At 42.8% G+C, this 17,003-nt stretch overlaps 1 pseudogene; it reads right to left on the bottom strand.

Annotated features, from left to right (window-relative positions):
- Nucleotides 1-8,176: 8,176 nt before the first annotated feature.
- On the bottom strand, nucleotides 8,177-9,076 carry LOC148028407 (uncharacterized; annotated as a pseudogene).
- Nucleotides 9,077-17,003: the final 7,927 nt, after the last annotated feature.

The raw sequence follows: 17,003 nt of genomic DNA, 5'->3' as shown, positions 1-17,003 counted from the left end.
TTCCAAAATCGGATGGTTCACTTTTTCGACTCAGATATCCTAAAATCTTGTCCGATTGGACACATTGGACTCATTCGATTCAGATGCTCAGACAATCGACTAATCGAACCAACCAAAATCGAACACCCCAATAATCAGACCAGTATCACACGTCTGATCCTAAAGATCGAACACTCGGACTTGACCTTGTTCGATTTTGAAAATAAAACAATCAAACCACTTTGTCTAATTCTTAGAATCTGACACACTCAAATCGGACCAACATGACCTGTCTGATCGGACACACCCTGTTTGATTCCCAGAATCAAACATCCTAGAATCAGACACCTATCAAATTGGACATCTGATTCTTGAAATGGGACACTACAGAATTGGACCAAATTTTGACACATCAAAATCGACAAATTTAGTATGTGAAGGGAGCTACAAGCTCAATCCCCGAGACCTACGGACTGCTTATTGGTCAAGCGTTTCAAGCCGAGCGGCCATGGCTACCTCTCACCTAGCCGACGTGCCCTCCCTACCTATGGGGTGTAGCGAGCTTACGTTGATGCACAATCAAGTATCCTCCTCTCCTGTGCATGCCGGTAGCTTCACCATCCTTGAGGCAAGCTCAAGCAACCTCAATCCCTCTCCAACAAGCTCCATCCTCCATAGCCACGCGAGACAAGAGAATAGTAGAGAAGAGAAGAAGATGAAGAGAGGAGATGGGGAGCTTCTTCTCCTTGATCCCTCACTCTCACACACTCACTCCCTCACTCCCTCATACTCACTCACTCCCTCACTCCCTCACACTCACTCACTCCCTCTCTCAAGCACAAGCAAGAAGGCAAGAAGAAGACAAGAAGAAGAAGAAGCTTTTTGCCACACACAAGAATGAGGTTCTCATTCACTTTTCAAGTTTATATACATGCCCTACTTTCCACATGCGGTCATCTTCAATTTTTAGTGGCCGGCCATGGCCTAGGCCCTTTTCCTCCATTCTTTCACTTCCTAGGTAGTCCTACCGCCCTTATAAGTTTACAATTTGCACAGGAGGGAGCCTGGCGCTCTTTTACAAGGATTTGAGAGCACCTTTGCATTTGAAGGTGCACTTTCTTGCTTTTAACTCCAGAATTTGACGGCTGCACCTTGAACTTTTAGCAGTTGTTCCCATGCTTTTGGATTTTTTTTCGGACTTATTTTTCTTTTGGCACCTTCTCCATACCTGCCTTACGCCTTTTCCTACTTCTCAGATTTTTCTATTTTCTCGCTTTTTTCCTATTGCTAGTCTTGCAGTAAACATTACCCCCTTCCTAGCCAAGTGCCAATCCCATGGCACTGATGGGTGGTAGCTTGGAAGGTGGCAGTGTTGGTGGCCGGGTGGCCTTTTGAGTTTGTATACATGCCCTTGTCAAGGATGGTGTTGGAGGGATTCATCCTTGAAATTGAAAATGGTGTTGAATTGGGTCCCTCCGAAAAGGTGTCTTAACAAAGATATACTTTGTCTTGACAAAGATCTGCCCTTGAAATTGAAAATGGTGTTGGGGGACATCCATTAGTTGTTGTGCTTTCTCCTTCATACAGCCCAATCTTAACTTGCAAGGCAAAGTTGTGCACTTCCTAAGGGGTGTGTTTGCCTCTACGGTGGTGCATGCAGTGCATGTGGCGGTGGAACTGGGTGTTGTCCCACACTTGAGGACCCAGTTCATGCATCGTCATACCCTTGATGTGCCCTAAGCGTGAGGTGGGGAAGGGGCTAGGTGGAAACCCTAGGTGCAGTGAATGTGACACTCAAGATGTTTCATGGGGAGCTCAAACCTTTGCTTTTCTCTTTCTTGCATCTTTTTGTCCTCTAGTGCCCTCTTTCTTTTCATTCCTGGTACTGGCCTCTTTCCTTTTTCTTTTTTCTCTTTTTTCTCTCTCTCTCTCTCTTTTTTGTTTTCTCTTTTTCTTTTTGGGATGACTTATTGATCATGGTTGCGATTGGAATACAAAAAGAGTTCTTATGCTGTATTCCTATCATCCTCGGATGGTCCACGAGGTAGCCTCAAGCACTTAGTCAAAAATGCGTGGCTTTGTAGATATTCTTTGATGCTAGCTCTTACCTTTAGAGGTGTTGATGACAAAAAGGGATGGTTACACCTCGTAAAGCGGGTATCACTCATGTCCTCTAGTATTTCCGTGCAGAAGGAGGGGAGTAAGATCGCCCTCATCATGAGACTAGTCATGGCATGACGATCAATGCCTAAGTTTATATAAAAAAAGAGCAGGGGAAGGTGGGCTTTCTCAACTGTAGGCTTTTGCTTAAGCAAGAACTTAATGAGCCTAAGGTAATTACAGGTTACTATAAATGCTGGGTCTGGACATGAGGAGAAATCCTCGAGGAAGTGATTGATGGATGGAAGAATATCCTCCAATCTAAAAACCAAGCATCCCTCGGGAGTCTGTGCATTGACATTGTAGATTGTTGGAAAGTCAAGGGACCCATGCAGGTTCCTATCATGGTCGACTTCATGTCTATGAGGGTAAGGCATGTAGATGGGGTCGTTTTGCTCTTCAAGCAATGAGTCGCAGAAAGCAGTCCACACATCAAATTTGGTATCCCAAATCCTCCTCCTCCACTTCAGATGCGCCTCAAAGCCTTGGACAATCTTGGGAACCTAGTTCACCTTGTCCTGCCAATAATGTGTTGATACCTATCTCCATCGGGTAACTACAATGTTTCTCTCCTCTATCCATCTGTTGGCGAGGTCATTAGCCATTCTGTTGATTCTTGCCACCATCTCCAGGGGTAGAACACGATCCAAAGCTCGTGGATAAGAAAAGAACAACTCAAATGGTTGTATCTGGAACTCCCACTATCGCCATATAGTCAACTCATGAGACCTTGACAGGATGGGGATCCTCGCGTATCGGCATGGGCTCTTTAGGGAGTTGTTGTGGCCGCACTCTCACTCTCCTCTGAGCTTGGTCCACAAGCTCTTGCCTTCTTCTTCGGGCTACTACCATGTGTTCAAGAATTTGTGCTCCTTTTGGCTCTTTCGGTGGCAATTCAGGCAGGGGTGGGACTGGGCTCTCTGTGCTGTTCTTCCTTGAATTCTTGCTCAAAGTCTGGCCCCTCTTACGTGGCTTGCTCTACCGTTAGCTGTTCTTCAAGTGGTGGCTATTGCACTTGTCCTTAAAACCCTAGTTCCCTAAGCTCATCAACGGAAAGGCCGGCTTGCCGTAGGTAACTGTATTGTTGTGCCGCAGTAATACCTGTGCCGGTTGGAAGGGTGTGTTCTTGAAGGCTGTATCTCAAGGCATGAGATGTCAATTCTAACTTCCTCTTCATCCTTTCCATTGATTCCTTGCCTTCAACTTGGGTGACATTCAGCACCATGCTCAAGAAGGATTGTCTCTGAGTGTTTGAGCACACTTCGGCAGCCTTTGCTCTTGATTCTGCGAGCACTCTTTCGCATTCACTCGCCACCAGGTGTTCTATTAATCCACGCACACTCTTTTGAAGTTGTGCCACTCCCATTGCCGTGCCTTCTCTTCCATCTTTTTCCTTCCCTCCTCCATTTCTCGAGACATCATCACTACCACCTATTGATACTCATTCATTAAGTCTAGCATCTATGCCTTCTCCTTATTACGGTGGTTCAACCACTCTTTTGTTGTTTTCCTTCCTTGTTCTGCAATGGTAAACTGCAGTTGTGCCTCTACGAATCTATCTGACAGTTCTTCCCGGATCTGCTCACGGATTTCTAACTCTGCAAAATGCAGTCTTCTTTCTGTTATTGCCATAGCCATGAGAGCTTCCACATCTCTTTTTGTGTTTTCCAAGTCATCTTTCAGCTCTTGTGTGCTTCTTCCTGTGGCATCCTACCTTTCTTGCTCTAGGACTTGGATTTCTCTTTCTAGTTTTCCTTGCTCCTCTATTTCATACCACAATCGAAATGCCAGGGCGTCCTCTTGCTCTTAACGTTGCTCTTCCGACTCCTGGCTTTCTTCCTGCTAGTGCTTCTCCAAGCAAACGGTTCTTTCCATTAGCTCTAGTACAATTATGATAAGATATCACTACTACATAGAAAATGTCTACACAGATCAGGCGACCAAAAAAGAAGGGTGTGTGAGCTCCAGGGATCCAAGGGCTAGCTACATATTCTCGCCATCCGAAAGCTCGTCTCATCGCAAAGGAGCATCGAACGGACTCTGCAAAAAAAGAAACAACTACACATTAGTCCACCATACAATAATGCATTCTAATTGAATATGGTAACTACAGACAAGAAAGATGAGTGACTTACAGGGCCGCCTTCTATACAATCGGTCGATCAATGCAGTGAGACCGTGCCTCTCTGCATATCGAGTCTCAAGGCCAGTCGGATCGTAATTTGTAATAGAGTGCTACAAAGAAAACAAAATACTAACTATTAGAAACATGATTGTCAGTACAAAGGATATTGCAAAAACATAAGCAAGCAAAACAAAAGAAAAACTTACAAAGTCCTCTAGATATGTCCTGTGGCCGCCACTCCCAAGATGATGGACCACTCCAGCCTCTAGTCGTGCCCTCGCCGCCTGGTGCTGCTGACTCCAATGTCCTGGAGAATCTGTAGCCTCCTCCCTCAGTCGGTGCGAGTCGTTTGCGTCTAGCCACTCAAGCTTTGTAGCCCCACTCTTGAGTACCTTGCGTGCGTCCGATCATATGTGTGACATATATGCACGCATGCAGTACATTATCCAGCCCGCTATCTGCTATGGCTGGAACTGAAGACTCCTCATGCAAGGATGCTACTATGTAGTCATTGCTCCCCTCCAGTATGTTTTTCGAATGATCTAAGACATTGTCCTTAAAAACTTGTTGGCACAACTTTCTCATGCGAGCCATCACACTCCTCCCCTCATCATTCATGATGATGGCTCCCAACCTATCATCAACAAGATAGGCATATCCCTCTGGGGTATGCCTAAGATGGGTCCCCTCCCACTTGTCTCCACACTCTTGGGCATATCCAAGACACTCCTGTACATCCGCTGTACCGACCGGGGTAGTATCTATTGGTGTAGTATCCATAGGGGTACCACCTGCAGACAGCTGAGCAAAAGCCAGAGTAACTGGAGTAGACATCCCCATAGGTGTGACAAATCGTGGAGGTAACACAACTCCAACAAAACGACGAGACGGAGACACCGCGTTCGTGCCTCCAAAGCAACCACATGAGCCACTCTCCTTGGAACTGCCACGAGAGCGAGGAGTCGCACCTGTATGCCGTGCCGACCGCGGGCTCACTGCCTACGTATCTCTACAGCATCTCCCTGACCCTAAAGCACTCTCTCCCTTTGGCCCAAGTCTGGAGCATCGACCTCGTTTGCTCGAAGCTGAAGTATCAGATCGCACCGAAGTAAATCTAATAGAGCGGTCTAATGATGTCCGAGACAGCTCTTGGTCCGCCATGTCTCTAAATCTCTCCATCTGATCTAGAGACATGTGCATGAAGATATCTTGTAACTCCTCATTGCTCATCTCTCGACTCATCCTGAAAAGGTTACTAGCACAAACAAAAAATGATGTTAGCATAATCAATTTAAATCATACAAAGCACAGTAATATAAATCCTAAAAAAATGATCTCACTTAAAATACATATTTTATGTACCCTTATAAGCGATTAGTCAACGAATTGAGTAAGTGGATGCTCTAAGTATGAAGTATCCTATGGTCCCATGTCAATCTCCTGACACAAAACTCTCCATACACTAGAAGGTCGCGATAGACATGTCACCACAAAAGGATGAGTCGACCTCATTCTCAAAGAATTATTGGACTCCTATATTTCCATCATTGTTAGCCGATGCTGGCTCCTCTACATGCTCCAAGCTTTCAGTGGCCTCCACCCCTTGTAATGTCGACCCCTCTCTTTGCATATTGTCCTCATCTATGCTCGGAACATCGCTTTGATCATATACTCTCGCACTTCGAAGAGCTGAAGATATAACATACCACCATCGAGGTTGTTGGGGGTTTGGATAGAAGATTACCTGTTCACAAACACGTATAAGAGAGATTAAACTATTGTGACATGCACCATGTCGTAATACAATTAACAAACAAATGAGTTCATGCACATCTTCACACTGGGCCGACAACACAAAGGTGTCACACCAATTCGGCCATTTTTTTTTAGAATCTATTTCGAGAAATCCAGATAGACCTCGTCAAACTGTTGCTCCAGTTCTTTCAAGTACCACTTTGAACCACTCCACATCGAATAGTATCATGGAGAAGCTACGGTAATCCACCATAACAATACTTAGCAAGTTCCCAAAATACTCCATCTCATCTGTAACCATGTTTGGATCCATTGCTCGTCGTCGGCTCTCTTGCTCGAACCTTGCCATGATACCACAGTCCATTGTGGAGTGCATTTTGTCAATTTGCTCCACGCAAAAACGCTGTCCGCATGACCACACTGCACTATATATTTTGTATTGTACATTGAAACACTCAAATTTGTTGTCGCATATAAAATATAGATACTACAAATCCTAAGCACTTCATCACCTTTTGACTATATTCCCTCAAGAATTCCCACTTCTCCATTGAGACCTCCGCCCCTTCACAAGACACTACGGTCAAAGCTTCATGCAACCATCGCATTAACATAAACCGTGGCATCTCGTCCATGCCCTCGAGATATCTAATCGGTCGATGGTGTGTACTACATCAAAATTTAGATCACGCTTCCTCTAGATCTTGCCTAGCAATCTGGTACCTGGCGAGCCACGTCTCCATAAAGGCATGATGCAACATACAAAAGCTATTCACTTTCTCCTCCATTGCAGCATCCATTCTTTTTTCTATCCCATTTCCAACCACCACATCTCTGGTCAGTCTATCATTGTCCTTCAAAGACCATAGCATTTCTGTGTCTGGATCCACCGTTGGTAGCCATTGTGAAATATGCACTAGCGCCTCAGACGCCAACCAACCTTCAGCCATGCTACCTTCTAGCCAAGCTCGTTGTCGCACAAAGCCTTTCAGGGTTTTCATGAAGCATTCCAAGAAGAACATCCATCGCATATGGACATGTCCAGCAATCTCCACTTCATCTACAAGATGCACAAGAAGGTGGATTTGTATCATGAGCATACTGGTAGGCAGGTATTTCTCAAAGAGACAGACCGTCTCCACTACTCCCCACCTCGTAGATTCAATTGAGAACGTCTTAATCTCCTTCTGTGAGATCCATTGAACCAAATTCAACAACCTGTAAATGGCCCCGCGTATTTTTGGAGTAAGGCATCTTGTGATCACGATCGGTAGTACAAACTCCCACAAATGAGAATTATGAACAATGGCTACACTCCAAATAGAAAAATGTGCACGCCAATTACAATCCATTCGTAGTATAAGTATGACATATCTTATGCCAGTTGTGGGATTTTAGCCCTGATAATTGGTCGACTTTAGAAAATGCAAACCTAAGAGAACGTATCATACCCATTGGAGTGCGGTTAGACTTGACTACTTGCTTCACAATGTGCCCTTCTTTAGTAGACAAAATCTAAGGAGCGCGAGGTAGCTGAATGCGACCATCAGCACTCGACTACATCTTGCCTACCTCCTTCAAATCCATATTTGCCCCTATAGTGTCTCTCTTTCCTGTGATGTGGTCCCATAGCAAGCTGCCCACATTCTTGAAAATATACATGGGATCCAACAAGTGGTTGATTTGTAAGTGGGTCCAATATGGAAATTCATAGAAAACTGAGAAGCATGGCATTCTGTTTGGATGTGACTCCGCGTGGACCATTTTTAGCTTGTACCAGCTTGTGACATTCATATGTGTTGAAGGTCATCCAAGAAAAGCTTCCTTGAGTTCATGACCCTCCTGCAACAAGAAAGCGGCATATCCTTGATATACTATCTTCTTTATGGTTCGTGACCTTCGGGAGTTTAACTGTGGCCCACACAATGGATATCCATGATAACCTGAGGTAACCAGACTTGTTCCAAGATCTCTATCCAGTGAATACAAACTATAACAAGATAAAATATAGATATTACCAAGGAGAATAGAAGCCTATTTACCTAAACACTCTTTGAATCCCGCAAAGTCATGCATCCTCCACATGAGAATGGCTCAAATATTGGCAGACAGTCGACCATCTTGCTTGCTCATATCTTGCATGGTGACCCCCTCCTCCTACAAAATCTTAAGCTCATCGACTAATGGACGAAGATATATGTCCATATTTTTGACTTTGTAGTGGTCGGCGACGAGTAAGCTAAGGGTGATATGTCATTTCTTCGTAGAAAGCCATGGAGGGATATTCTAGTTGACAAGGACTATAGGCCACACACTGTAAGAAGTTGAGCATAGACCGAATGGGTTTACGCCATCCATTGTAAGACCGAGATGAAGATTCCTTGGCTCTCGGGCAAAGCCTGAGAAGGTAGAGTCAACGTGTCTCCATGCATGTGAATCCCCTAATATTCGTTGAACTCCATTTGTAGACCTATTCTGCGCATGGCATGTTATCAAGATCACCATGCCAGACGTACGAAACATGTGGTTTATGCAAGGGATAAGCGAAAAGTGTCTAAGAACTTTTTGGGGGATGGTTTTCCCTTGTAAGTCCTGTTGATACCTGTGAGCACCACACTTTGGATATGTCTCCATAGTCTCGTATTCTTCTCGAAAGAGTATGCAATTGTTGATACATGCATGGATGTTGTTGTAGTCCATGCCAAGCTTTCGTAAAACATGTCGTACATCATCACGAGACTCAAGCATGGTATTTGCAGGTGGTAATATATGATATTTCAGTAACGTGAAAAAAATCATAAAAGACCTTGAAAAATCACAAATATTTTTAATCATAGTGTCGAAAAGAAATCAACGAAGTGTACGTACAAGGTATCTGAACAACTCGATCACACTCGCATCGCTCCACCCGTATTTTGCTTGCACACTTAGGAGTGCAAGCAGTGTCTCCAGGTGAGATACTCGGCACCCATTATATAATGGTATGAATGATTCCTCTCTAAGCGGATCAGAAGTCTCGACATCCATGGAAATCAATGCATCGATCATTGCCTCCATCTCAGGCTCCAAGATTGTAGGTAGGTCTGGAAGGCTATCTGTCTCCTCTGGTATTGACGGTAAAGATTGGGTAGTACCTTCCAAGTGGTGGATTGGCTCAGGCACTCCATCCATCGCACGCCCACAAACTCTTCTAATTGGTTGTAAAGGGTGCACTCCTCCTTATGACGACACGTCACCTCCCTGGATAGAAAATTTGCCAGCCACACCCAATCTTCTTGTATATGGTATTCAATTAGCTTGCGAGTACAATGCATGATTGATATGAACTTTTCTTACCATTTGCTGAAAATCCAAGATCGCTTGATCAATGATCTCAGATTGAAACTCGTTGAAGCATTGTACGTGTTCTATAGACAATCGACGTTTTCGTCTAATTGCCAGCTTGCATTGAGAGCAAGGACATGGGACACGCTGATTAAGATACACCTCACAATCTTGAACAACAAGACCTTCATCTTTTTCCATTTTATCTTAAATTGTTTGAGAAGGGATTTTTTCTCTTGTAACTCAGCAAGAATTAATGTATGTAAAGTCGCCACCCACCCACCCACCCACAGATTTATATATATATATGTCGGAGTGTTTCCCGTCTCGTGGTGTTGCACTGGACCTCGCCAACACTCTCTCTTTGTTTTTTATCCATTCATTATCTCCTCTCCTTCCATCTCTCTCTCTTTTTCTCTTTCTTTCGTTCCTTCTTCTTTTTTCTCTTCCTCCCCCTCTCTCATTTTCTTTAACGATCACAGTTACGACTATGATGAAGACCACGACCACGACCGTGACCGCGACCATGACCATGACAACCATGACCATGACTACAATCACGACCACAACCACGACCACGACCACGACTATGACTATGACGACCACGACCACGACTACCACTACAAGATATAGGCCTTATACCAATGTTAAAAGTAACAAAAATGTAAATAAAAAAATTTACCCTCGTCGTTGCAAAAAGTGTCATTATTGGTGACGCCATAGAACAATCGGTATCAGCGACGCTGATACCGATACCAATAACGACGCTGGTACAGATGGTGTGCAACGATAATAACGACTCTAATAACAACACGAGCAGTAAATTTGCGATGCTAATAGCGATGGTAATAGGGAAAAAAAAAATTTGTGGCAGGGCAGCTGACAAGATATCACTACTACATAGAAAATGTCTACACAAATCAGGCAACCAAAAAAGAAAGTTGTGTGAGCTCCAAGGATCCAAGGGCGAGCTACATATCCTCGCCATCTGAAAGCTCATTCCGCCGCAAAGAAGCATCAAATAGACTTTGCAAAAAAAAAAAAACAACACATCAGTCCACGATATAATAATGCATTCTAATTAAACATGGTAACTACGGACAAGAAAGATGAGTGACTTACAGGGCTGCCGCGTCTATACAATCGGTCTATCAATGCAGTGAGACCGTGCCTCTCTGCATATCGAGTCTGTCGGTCTGATCGCAATTTGTAATGGAGTGCTGCAAAGAAAACAAAATACTAACTGTTAGAAACATGATTGTGAGTACAAAGGATATTGCAAAAAAATAAGCAAGCAAAACAAAAGAAAAACTTACAAAGTCCTCCAAATATGTCCTGTGGCCGCCACTCCCAACATGATGGACCACTCCGGCCTCGAGTCGTGCCCTCGCCGCCTCACGCTACTGCCTCCAATGTCTTGGAGAATCTGTAGCCTCCTCCTTCAGTCAACGCTAGTCATCCGTGTCTAGCCACTCGGGCTTTGCAGCCCCACTCTTGAGTGCCTTGTATGCGTCCAATCGTCTATGTGGTATATATACACGCATGCAATCCATCATCGAGCCCATAGAAAATCTATCTACTGAGGCTGGACTCAGAAACTCCTCATGCAAGGATGCTACTATGTAGTCCTTGCTCCCCTCCAGTATGTTCTTCCAATGATCTAAGACGTTGTGCCGAAAAACTTGTTGGCACAACTCTGTCATGCAAGACATCACCCTCCTCCCCTCATCATTCATGATGATGGCTCTTGACCTATCATCGACTAGATAGGCATATCCCCTTGGGGTATGCCTAAGATAGGTCCTCTCCCACCTGCGTCCACGCTCTTGGGCATATCCAAGAGACCTGTGTGCATCTGGTGTACGGACCGGGATAATATCTGTCAGAGTAGACATCCTCACAGGTGTGATAAATCCTGGAGATGACGCAACTCTAGCTGAACGATGAGATAGAGACACCGCGTCCGTGCCTCCACAGCATCCACCTGAGCCTGAGCCACACTCCCTAGAATCGTCATGAGAGCGAGGAGTCGCACCTATATCCTGTGCCAATTGCGGGCTTACTGCCTCTGTATCTCTACAGTATCCCCCTGACCCTGAAGCACTCCCTCCCTCTGCCCAAGTCTAGAGCGTCGACCTCGTCTACTCGAAGCTGAAGCATCCGATCGCACTGAAGTAGATCTAGCAGAGCAGCCTGACGATGTCTGAGATAGCTCTTGGTTTGCAATGTCTCTGAATCTCGCGATCTGGTCTAGAGACATGCGCATGAAGATATCCTGCAACTCCTCATCGCTCATCCCTCAACTCATCTTGAAAATGTCACCTGCATAGATAAAAAATGATGTTAGCATAATCAATTTAAATCATACAAAGCACAGTAATATAAATCCTAAAAAAATGATATCACTTAAAATCCATATCTTATGTACCCTTATAAGTGATTGGTCAAGGAATTGAGTAAGTGGATGCTCCAAGTATGAAGTGCACTCCTCCTTGCGACGATACGTTACCTCCCTGGATAGAAAATTTGCCAGCCATACCCAATCTTATTGTATATGGTATTCAATTAGCTTGCAAGTACAATGCATGATCGATATTAACTTTTCTTACCGTTTGTTGAAAATGCGCAATCGCCTGATCAATGATCTGAGATTGAAACTCGCCAAATCGTCGTATGTGTTCTATAGACAATCGACGTTTTCGTCTAATTGCCAACTTGCATTGAGAGCAAGGACATGGGACACGCTGATTAAGATACGCCTCGCAATCTTGAACAACAGGACCTTCATCGTTTTCCATTTTGTCTACGTTACAATAAACAATTTGTTTCTGTTATCATTCTTTTTTTCTTTCTTAAATTGTTCTCCTCTCCTCTCATCTCTCTCTTTTTTTAAATTTCTGAAATTGTTATCCTCTCCTTCCATCTCTCTCTCTTTTTCTATGTTACGACTACAACCACGACCACGACTACGACTATGACCACGACCATGACTACGACTATGACTACGACCATGACCACGACCACAACCACGATGACCACGACCACCACGACTACGACTACGACTACGACTATCACTACAACCATGACTACGACCACGACCACAACCACGACCACAACTACGACTATGATGACTACGACCATGACCACGACCACGACCACAACTATGACTACGACTACGACCACGACCACGATCACGACCACGACCACGACCACGACCACCACGACCACCACGACCACCATGACCACGACTACGACTACAACTATGACTATGACCACGACTACGACTACGACCACGACCATGACCACGACTACGACTACGACGACCACGACCCTGACTACGACTATGACTATGATTACGACTACGACCACGACCACGACCACGACTACGACTACGACGACCACGACCACGACCATGACCATGACCCATGACGATGACCACGACCACGACTACGACCATGACCACGACCATGACCACGACCACCACGACCAGACTACGACCACGACTATGACCACGACCACGACCACGACCACGACCACGACCACGACCACGACCATGACCATGAGTACGACTACGACCACAACCACGACGACCATGACCACAACCACGACCACGACCACGATCACGACTACGACCACGACCACAACCACAACCATGACCACGACTTCAACTACGATTACAACTACTTATATAGAGATGAAGAAAGAGACAAGAGTTGAGAGAAGAGAGAGGAGAAAGAGAGAGAGATCTGACTAGAGTATTGGACACCCATAGTCAACACACCGTGGAAAACACAAGCACAAATTGACATTGAATTATGGCAAGAAAATCCACCACAAAACAATAGTTATAATACTCGAGGTAGGATTTCAAAGTCTTACTGATTTCAATCAGAAATGGATGCCATACTATGGGTAGATTGCACTCACTAAGAATAGAATTGGCGATTCACCTCATCTTCTCTCCATCATCAATAGAATTCTCATTTACCATTTACAACTCACCCACCTTCTCTCCATACTATTGCACACTACAATCTCTATGAGGGCATGAGATTGGGATCTCCACAGATACCAAAGCATGATTATTAGCTTGATGGTTGCATATGTACTACTACTACTCGTGGAATAAACCTTAAAATAGTTATTATGCTCAAATATCTGCTTGTTAGAGCAGAAATTTGTTCCTAAGACTATTCTATGGAAGAAAGAGAGTTAATGATAAAAGAGTGTCCTTCCTTGTATATTATATTTATTAATTAAAATTGATAGGTGAGGATGAGTTTCCTAAGAGATCTTGTGGTAATGTTGTTTTAGTTTTGCGAAGCATATGAATGATGCTGTTTTAGTTTTTTGTATTTGTCTTTTTAAGAAGAGATTGATTTTTATGGAATATCCAAATTTATTTTTGGATTTACGTTATGAAAAATGAATGTTTTTTATACTGATAAGCTGATTGCCTTCATTGTATACTTGCATGGTGGAGGCTAGGACAAGCCCCATGTATGAGAGGTCTCTTTACAGAACGAACGTTATGCTAGGAGGCACAAGTATGCTAGGGATCTCTAGCCATATATCCCTTAGGTTCAAGATCGGCCTAACCCCTATGAGCCTGGGATGAGCTTATTGTAAGGTCTTATTCACTTTTCTCTCTTTCTCTCCCTCTCTCATTTCCTCTCCCTCCCTCACCCTCACCCTCTCTTTCTCTCTTTCCCTATTAGGTTTAATGATTTTTCTCTCTTTTTCTCTCTCCTCTCCCTCTCATTTTTTCTCTCTCCTCTCTCATTTTTTTCTGTCTCCTCTCCCTGTCTCATTTCCTTTTCTCTCTTTCTCTCACTCTCTCATTTCCTCTCCCTCCCTCACCCTCACCCTCGCCCTCTCTCTCTCTCTTTCTCTATTAGGTTTAATGATTTTTTTCTCTTTTTCTCTCTCTCCTCTCTCTCATTTTTTATCTCTCCTCTCCCTCTCTCATTTCCTTTTCTCTCTTTCTCTCTCTCTCTCTCTCTCTCTCTCTCTCTCTCTCTCTCTCTCATTTCCTCTTTCTCCCTCACCCTGACCCTCTCTTTCTCTAAACATAGCATTTTTCTTATGATAGCAATCCTTCTCATAATGTCCAAATTACCCACAATAATGACATGCACCATCTCTATGAGGACTAGATCCATCTCCCCTTGTCTCTAGTCATGAAATCTTTGTGTCCAAGAGAGGTACAACTACAAGAAAATGCACCTTCATGACCATAATAAGATCCTCTACCCCTTGAACTACTAGCATGTCCTCTCTAATGATAAATCACACTATCTCTGCTAGTGTTTTTGCCATGCCTGGATGCATTAAGCCCAAGCTTTATTTCTTCCATAAAGCAATAAAACAATCAACTATTTGAGTCACATGAATAGAATTGTTTCACATAGAAATAGTGTATTCAAGCACTTGTATGTAGAACCAAGCTCATTTAAGGTGACTAAAACCAAGTTATCATTATCAACAAGTGTGTTAATCAAAGTAAGATCCTCTACAATTTTCCTTTATCTCACATAGTCATTAATGCTCTAATCTCTATGCCCTGCACCATGTAGCCTTTGCTTTAACTATATCTTTCTTAACTTTGTACAAGTGCCATACATCTTTTCAATTATCTCCCATGATGCATCGTTATATGTACTTGCCTTTTTTATATGTAGAATTAAAGTCTCCAAAATGCATATAGAGATCTAATGTAGTACATTCTTGTCTTTACATATCCAATATTTATAAATCTTCTTCTCTTCATTTGTTACCTCCGGTTCCCAAAGACCTCTTCCCATGAGACAATTCTCTAGATATGATAGGATGAATCATTATAGTTTTCCTTTGTCAACTTGTCCCCAATAATATGCAACCTATGGTAGGATTATGGAAATATTGTACTACTTATAAAATGACCACATGATAAATACCTTTCATGTTAACATGTGGTACTAATGCCATCATGTTTTTGAGTTTCTCATTCACAGTTTATGCATTGCCATGCAAGAACATGGAAAAGGTGACAAATCTTGAATTGATTGCCTCATAGAACTAGAATGACTAATGGAAATATCATTCTTAGCAACCCATGTGCTCATTGTATTAAAGGCATGAAAGAAGGCTTGGTTTGACAAGCACATGTAGCAATGGTCATCTATATAGGGAGACTTAGTTCTCCTTTACTTGCTTAAAGGACACTAATAAAAAAGGAATTTTAGAGGATTAGTACCCTACCCCATTTACATAATCAAGTGAATAAGAAACATGGAGCTTCAAAATCTTGACAAGGATAGGATCTCAGCTACTTTAATAAAAGTCACATCAAGAAATATTACTTCTTGGACATCCTTGACATGAAAAGCATGTACTATCCACCAACAGTGGAGGTGACAAAAAAAAAAGATAAGACCCTTGCAACAAGGCCACAACACACCTACGTAACAAAATTTTTAAGTGTGAGTAGTTGTAGTAAGTAACTTGGATGAAGAAGAAGAAATGGTTATACCATTAGTTTATTTACACCACAAACTTAGTGCTTCAAAAGATATCATAGTCAATGTTCTCATTAATGAAGGCTCAAACTTAGGCACCTCACAATATGAGTTTTGACATCATATAGGACAACCCTCATTAGTACCATTTGATGCAAACCTAAACACATATGGAAAATCACCTTATTTAGTACTACAAGAGTATAAGTTGATTATACCCATTAAAATAGAGAGTGTCCTAATGCTTTTCTATGTTCTTCCTAATCAAGAGGAGGTGGGATGTGAGATCTTACTAGGATGCTCTTGCAAATATAAGGCACAATATCAGGTTGATTTTTTCATTCAATGCATCCACCTAAACCTCCCTAGGGTTGGAATAATGTCTACTATCAATTAGGGGAAATAAGCTTATAAATATCCATTTCTAACTAAACATACCTAGCCAACAATGCCTACAAACCAAAAGGAAGTGCATCCACCCACAATAAATAGCTCCTGCTAGTTAATAGTTGAAAAATTGCATGCCAATAGAGCAACCTTAAAAAAATGGTCACAAGAGCTTATCTTAAGTCATGGAAGAACCATAAAAAACTAAGACTAAATCTCACATCAATTCCACATGGGTACCCAAGGCTGTATTGATCAAACAAGGTTACTATGAGGATAGTTATACATGTGGATCTTAAAACAAGCATCTCATGCTCACCAAAGCTGACCAACAAAGCCCTTTAGATTGCAACCTAAATGTAGTCATTCAGGCTAACAAGCTATAACCCATGCTACCAAAACTATACCTTGGTAAGTATATAGATCCAAAGCCACCTAAGGGGTGACTATGAAGGTCTCTCTTGCACCATGCTAGGTTTGTACCTCAAGCATAAATAACCAAAGATATACCTAGTTTAAAACCTACACTAGAAGAAAAGATCAACCTTCTAGGAGCAATAGATGGTTTTACCTAACTTCACAACACATTTGAAACACTTGCTCAAACATAAGAGATCATAGATTTGGAAATGGTTGATAAATAAATGATAAAGCTTGTCTCCCATTACAAGACTACATAGGAGGATAGTGAAGAACATATCTGTTAACCCCGGTGCAAGAAAGGAAAAAAATTAAAAAAATGAAGCAATTTTTTAAAAAAAAATATAGGGAAGATC

Source organism: Lygodium microphyllum, chromosome 12 (genome assembly GCF_053477565.2).
Source record: "Lygodium microphyllum isolate KBCC chromosome 12, Lygodium_microphyllum_v1.1.10, whole genome shotgun sequence".
NCBI classification, from domain to species: domain Eukaryota; kingdom Viridiplantae; phylum Streptophyta; class Polypodiopsida; order Schizaeales; family Lygodiaceae; genus Lygodium; species Lygodium microphyllum.
This window is presented reverse-complemented; position numbering and strand designations above follow the sequence as displayed.